Consider the following 7,981-nt stretch of genomic DNA (forward strand, 5'->3'; position numbering starts at 1 on the left):
TATGTAAAAAAAGTAGCTAATAAGTTGTTTTATCAAAAATACAATTGAAGCTTCCTAGTATATTTCTATAGAGCTGCTTTGACATTGTTGAATATGTGACGTCACAGATGTGGGCTACCCATAACGAGGCGGTCACCGCAGAGTCAAAGGTGTGCATTTTAGATTAATCACGATATCTCGGAAACGGATCTAACTATGACATTCGCACTTTCTGGGCCATTTATTGTATAACACGAAGTATTTATAGCTTGATAAAGGAAAACGATCAGGATACACTTTAAGATTTGAAGGTAAAAACAGATCTTTGAGGAGTCAACAACGAGAAGGCGACAGGAAAGTATCTGATGTTTTCAAAAATAAATGACTTTCTGATGTTTGTAAATGATAAATTTTTTTGTGATTGTACTAAACCGACATTTCAGGTCCCCGAGAAAAGTCCCATGATGACCTATCGACTTCTTCTAAAAAAAACAACCTTGAATCGATTTCAATGGCGAAGGATGAACCAAAAATAGTGTGTCATGCGGCCCCACCCCACAGAGGCTTGAGGGGGAAGGCCAAAAGCGGTCTTAATGACTGAAACTCAATAATCCTCTTCCCAAAGCCTTGACATGGTAGTACATTTTCTTCACGGATGGACATATATACCAAAATTGAAAATTTCATGACTCCAGGGTCTTAGTTTCCCCCTGTGGAGGGGGTGAAATTTACTATAGATTATAGCAAAATTTCATTTTTAAGTATAATATCGTTTATTTTTAATTGGAGATAACTTGGTAAGAATCATTAGCATAGGCTGGCATCTTTGGTGGAATACATATATTGACACTGGCTCAGAACACCAAGGGCTTCATTAATGTCACAATTTCTTTTATGTGACACTTGAAAGCTACTATAACCTAGATATTCAATAATATTTACCTCGGATGATCTTCAAGACCGATAGACACATTGTTATTTATAGAACTGATTTCCAAAATATAACTTACCGATATATGTAGAAAAATAAAAAATTTAGTTATTGTAGAAAATACGGTTTCAATTAAGGATAATGATATGGACATGCATATTAAAATCATGAAGATTTACGAATAAATAACAATGATTGGTGTTTGTGTTTATGTTAACTTTGTCAGACTCTTTGGCCCTCACTATTATTAGAAACCATCTCCCTTCTAAAAGAGACCGCTTTTTATAAATTCCCAAATGTGATCACTTTGTGCAGATTCAACTGTATATGTGAAGATAGGACCGTTATGTGGAAGTCCACTAAGCCTGTTTTTGAATCAAATCACACTTAGGAAAAATGACCCGAAATTCACAAGACCTTACTCTTTCGTACATCTGGCCTTACTCTCTTAGTACGTTTTTAGGAGTCTCCTAGTAAATATTTCGTTTGTTCATATTTTGCACAAATTATATAAAATTTGGAGAATGATGTTCACATGTTGGGATTTTCGTGTTGTTTTCGCTTATATCTTTGTATGATATCAATATTGAGATACTAACACGAACTTATCCTGATCATGTACGTAAACAAAACAACAAAATAAACAGCTTAAGAAAATACATACATTATCGCAACACAGTAAGAAGACATGTGATTACGCCCGTCACAGCTGTCACAATATACTTTGTAATTTATACAGAGAAGGAAGTTAGAAACGTCATTTCTCGGAATACATCTGGTTCGCGTTCCTGATACAAGTAACGCTAATTATGTCAGGTAAAGGTTCACTTGTTGACGTTCATATTCTTATCAAAGGTAATATACACGTTTCACAACACAGAAAATTTGTGCTGACCGTTCATATATCGAAATGAGTCTATCTACTTTAATCACGTCTGTTCAAAGGATGGCCGTAGATTGTAAACAAACTGGTGTCGCTACATCAAAAGTACAGCTTCATCGAGAAATTTCGTAACTGCCCAAGATATACATTATAATGTGCCAATTATACAGAAACTGTTGGTACAATTCAACACATAAGGCAGTGCAAGATATGCACAAAAGAACAGCACCCTCAAGTACAAATTTAGACCTAGTCACAGTAGAGGCAAAAACTAAATCTTATTTACATCTTACTGCTGGCTTTTCATTCTAGCTCTCCACTGTGATGCAAAGGACCTATATTTTGAAGCCTTCAGGCGACCCAGGAAAATCAAAAATTATCCAAAGAAGAGTAAACATCTAGAGATTAAATACTGTATAGTCATAAAATGAAATAAGGAAATTGATTTCTTAACAACACGCATCTCACCGAGTCGTTAAGTTGTAGCGTTTGGTTATGTGTAACAGGCCCGTTTGTCAACAGTGTTTAGGTAGTGTAATTTTCTCATTTTAACAAGAGTATCAAGCGATTAAGCGAAGACATATTTTATCGTAAACCCTGTCCTTTCATGGTTCATTGCCATTGACGTATTTTCATATATTTCACGTCTTTAAATCTGAAAACCTTTTGATGGTTTTTGCGGTTGTATTACTCTGCTATTCTGTCTACCTGTGGGATCGTCTCTCCCTTATCGTCGGTGACAGTTATAAATTACAGCTCTTTGTCTTGATTTTTTTATATGTAAGAATAACAGACAACAGACTTTCCATTGTTTTCGATTGTTTCATGACCTGTTGACAATTACAGTTAAAGACTATCACAAACATAAATACAGAAACTAAAAAAAATAATTAAAAGAACCCATTAAACCATTGAATACTTATAAAGATTGAAATTGACGAAGCATATACCATATATTATGGTAAAGGTTTACAGCAAGTAAAGTATTAAATATGACTACTACAAGACCAGTACCAAATGAACATACCATAGATGATACGTCAAAATGTGAACCATGCATGATACGTCAAATGTAAACCATAGATGACATATCAAAATGTGAATCATAGATGATACGTCAAAATGTAAACCATACGTGATACGTCAAAATGTGAATCATAGATGATACGTCAAAATGTGAATCATAGATGATACGTCAAAAGTGAACCATACATGATACGTTAAAAGTGAACCATACGTGATACGTTAAAAGTGAACCATACATGATACGTCAAAAAAGAACCATAGATGGTACGTCAAAATGTGAACCATACGTGATACGTCAAAATGTGAATCATACATGATACGTCAAAATGTGAACCATAGATGATACGTCAAAATGTGAACCATACGTGATACGTCTAAATGTGAACCTTACATGAGACGTCAAAAGTGAACCATACGTGATACGTCAAAATGTGAACCATAGATGATACGTCAAAATGTGAATCATAGATGATACGTCAAGTAAATCATAGATGATACGTCAAAATGTGAATCATAGATGATACGTCAAAATGTAAACCATACGTGATACGTCAAAATGTGAATCATAGATGATACGTCAAAATGTGAATCATAGATGATACGTCAAAATGTGAATCATAGATGATACGTCAAAATGTGAATCATACGTGATACGTCAAAATGTGAATCATAGATGATACGTCATTTGTGAACAATATATGACACGTCAAAATGTGAACCATACGTGATACGTCAAAATGTGAATCATACATGATACGTCAAAATGTGAATCATAGATGATACGTCAAAATGTGAATCATAGATGATACGTCAAAATGTGAACCATACGTGATACGTTAAAAGTGAACCATACATGATACGTCAAAAGTGAACCATACGTGATACGTCAAAATGTGAATCATAGATGATACGTGAAAATGTGAACCATACGTGATACGTCAAAAGTGAACCATACATGATACGTCAAAAGAGAACCATACGTGATACGTCAAAAGTGAACCATACATGATACGTCAAAAGTGAACCATTCGTAATACGTCAAAATGTGAATCATAGATGATACGTCAAAAGTGAACCATACGTGATACGTCAAAAGTGAACCATACATGATACGTCAAAAGTGAACCATACGTGAAACGTCAAAATGTGAATCATAGATGATACGTCAAAAGTGAACCATACATGATACGTCAAAATGTGAACCATAGATGATACGTCAAAATGTGAATCATAGATGATACGTCAAAATGTGAATCATAGATGATACGTCTAAATGTGAACCATACGTGATACGTCAAAAGTGAACCATACATGATGCGTCAAAATGTGAACCATACATGATACGTCAAAATGTGAATCATAGATGATACGTTAACATATGAACGTGTCCGTTTAAAGTAGCCTTAGTATGGCTAACATTAAACGTTTCATCACATACATAGTCACATATATAGTCTTCCCGAAAATTGTGAGGTTTATGAAAATTAAGAAATTCATTGAATTATGGGGCCAGCTGGACCTCCCCATCTAGATATTGACTTGCAGTTTTATTCGTTATTTGTCTTCACTTTATCGTTCTAAATTTGTATCAAAAGTGCTATTAACTTTTGAGTTTGTGTAATATTTTTCTCTTCGTAGCATTTGATCGCGTTTGTTTACATGCAGCTATGGCCATTGAGCAATCGTGCCTCTCGGCGGTGTGCTCGACTGGTAGGGAATATACCTATACTAGGTTTACGTTCACAAATTTTGTATACAATTTAAGAACAATTGATGTGTAGTATATGTTAACTGTACACATTTGTATATTGTCACTCTGTTTAAAGACTTGTTATTGTTTATATGTGGTGTTATATGAGGGGGCCATTCACCACTAACACGATGTCACTTTAAACAACGTGTGATTCATTGTGTATTTTACAGTATACTTTGTCATCATGACCTATTTTGTTGTATGTTTTCTAAGTATACCAGTGAGTGGCGATCTATATGCGTCGTTCTCGTCACTTAACATGTATATCCGTTTGTATAACGCTTCCGCTACATTGAAGAAAGAAGTGAAATAAACTCCCTATTTATGGTTGTTATAGTGATCTTGTTAAGAAATAATCTGTTTCACGGTGCGATAAAAATACTGGTTTTAACGAATATGAGTTTGGATTATAATTATGTTGACTTGTTGATATTTTTTGTTGTTATTTTTTCACCCCCACAATGTTTTTAACGTCAAACGTCCACTAACTAGTCTTTGTATGATATTTAAGTAATTCTATATAACTCTTTATACCGTTTTATTTTTTATTATAATTATTTTAAAACGACAGATACTTATAAACTATTTACTGAGACATTGCCACAGAAATACCTCACAACTGACAACGAACTGTTGAAACAGTTTTAACACATTAATCGCATCATGCAGAATATCCCTAGATAGCACATCGGACAATAAGTGTATCTGAAATCCGTGCAGACAATGCTTAGGCCCATCACAACCTCTCTTGGACGACCACTAAATAGACAAACAGGTAATCAAAATTAGTAGGTGCAAGTCCTCGTCCACTTTTTGACGGCTCCGTCGTTTGGTTTAATAGGGGTCCGGAAATGTACAATCGTCATTTTCGACTAGCCAATTCATGGTTCATATACCTCGTGATGTTGATTGGGGGTTTTCATTTCTGATTAAGCTAATACAGGAACACTATACTTGTAATTATACGATGGGACTAAGTCATTGACAGTTGACTCATCAGATGTTGTGATACCTTGAGTGTTGGCCGTTCCCCAAGCTGTTTCGCTGTGCATATTGTGCATTCACGTTCTTAATCCTAGTAAGTAATGTCACGTTCTCAAATGAAAATAATGTATAAATACAACGGAATCATCCTCGATACTCCAGGGGTTACAATCACTATCACTCTCTGTACCCCTGGACCCTTCCTCGATACTCCAGGGGTTACGGTCACTTTCGCTGTCTGTACCCCTGGAACCATCCTTGATACTCCAGGGGTTACGATCACTTTCGCTGTCTGTACCCCTGGAACCATCCTCGATACTCCAGGGGTTACGATCACTTTCGCTGTCTGTACCCCTGGAACCATCCTCGATACTCCAGGGGTTACGATCACTTTCGCTGTCTGTACCCCTGGAACCATCCTCGATACTCCAGGGGTTACGATCAATGTCGCACTCTACACTCCCGGTACGATCCTCGAAACTCCATTGGTTACGATCACTGTCGCTCTCTACACCCGCGGTACCATCCTCGATAATCCAGGGGTTACGATCTCTCTCTGCACCCCTGGACCCATCCTCCATAATCCAGGGGTTACAATCACTATCACTCTCTGTACCCATCCTCTATAATCCAGGGATTACAATCACTATCACTCTCTGTACCCCTGGAACCATCCTCGATACTCCAGGGGTTACAATCACTCTCTGTACCCCTGGACCCATCCTCCATAATCCAGGGGTTACAATCACTATCACTCTCTGTACCCCTGGACCCATCCTCCATACTCCAGGGTTTACAATCACTATCAATGTCAGTACCCCTGGAACCATCCTCGATACTCCAGGGGTTTCGATCACTTTCGCTGTCTGTACCCCTGGAACCATCTTTCGATACTCCAGGGGTTACGATCACTTTCGCTGTCTGTACCCCTGTAACCATCCTCGATATTTCAGGGGTTACCATCATTATCACTCTCTGTACCCCTGGAACCATCCGCGGTACTCCAGGGTTACAATCACTTTCGCTGTCTGTCTCGAGGTCGGGTAACGGTATATTGTAATGGTTTTGAAGATGGATGTCGCTCGTGTGTAATCTTCAAAAGGAGCATATCGGCCTGTGATTGGACAGTTTTTTTTCTCCTGGAACCAATCAACTTGCTTGCTTGTCATATTAATTTTGTCGTGTTCCACGGGTCTAGAGAGCGAATGTGATCGTAACTTCTGTAGTATCAAGGATGCTATAAACCAAGCTAACGAGCACCAACCACGTCTTGCTATGACCGATATGAGAAGTTCGTCCTTAATTAAATCGTAAGAAAGTTTCAATTGCATAATTTTAAGAGGCGACTGATCATAAGTTCAATAATCATTTTGTATCCCATTTCTAAATAATACAATATTACTTCTATTGAACTTCTCCCCCGCGTTTTGAGCTTCCGTCTATGTGAGGAAGGCTGCTAGGTTTTCCCCCAATACCATTAAAATCCTTGTTTGTGCTACCTGCTTGTCGCTACGTGATGAGTCTGATAACAAGGATTAGGTAGACAGTTGGTATTATGTGACAGAATGAGTTGTCATAAACCTTGTAGGGGTTGTGTCATTTTAGTAAGACTGCACTATACAAGCGCCCGCTAGAGTTTGATTCGTATATACATTGTTTAACGTCTTGTAAAGGTTACTTTAAGGACAGTCTCACGGTGTATGCGATGTGAGTGTATGTGTTGTGTGTGCGAGTTTGGGACAAGTAATCTGATGTCCATAGGCCACAATGTTCCAACATAGCACAGTCTGAGTTGACACATATATAAATAACGTGTTCCTTCAGAGAGGCATCAGGATTTTTTATTTCATGTGATTCAGGAAACGTGCCTATTACAAAAGACGTGGCATTCATACCAACATAAATGCCATTGACATATCATTTTGTAAATATTCCTTAACAGCAGTAGCACGTTAAGTTAAATTTACGATGTTATCAATCCATTTCTGTTACTTTTGTCACAATTCATTTTATTGGCAAAATGAAAACATTTATTGAGTCACAACTTCGATAAACCACTACATTGATGTTATGGATGCTATATCACAGATAAAAAAAATGAATGGATTACAAATCGAATTAATAAATAACAGGACATACAAGTTGCATCCAGTACAAAAGTAAAATAAATATATATATATGTATAGCTTATTCTTCAAATCAACAAAACTTGTATATTTTTATCATTATTATTATTACATTTTTAACGGCCCGTCAACACATAAAAGGTCATTAGGGCCATCAAACGTTAAAACACACAGCGATCCAAAAGGAAATAACATTAAACAAACCAAAAGATAAAAGACAAATGTTAAAAATCTTAAATGGGTATGTTAACACGAAAGATTAAAATGGTACGTCATAGTCTATCATATAGACCAACATC

This window comes from Ylistrum balloti, unplaced genomic scaffold, assembly GCF_031769215.1.
Source record: "Ylistrum balloti isolate Yb309-2 unplaced genomic scaffold, AGI_CSIRO_Ybal_v1 Utg369980, whole genome shotgun sequence".
Lineage (NCBI taxonomy): Eukaryota > Metazoa > Mollusca > Bivalvia > Pectinida > Pectinidae > Ylistrum > Ylistrum balloti.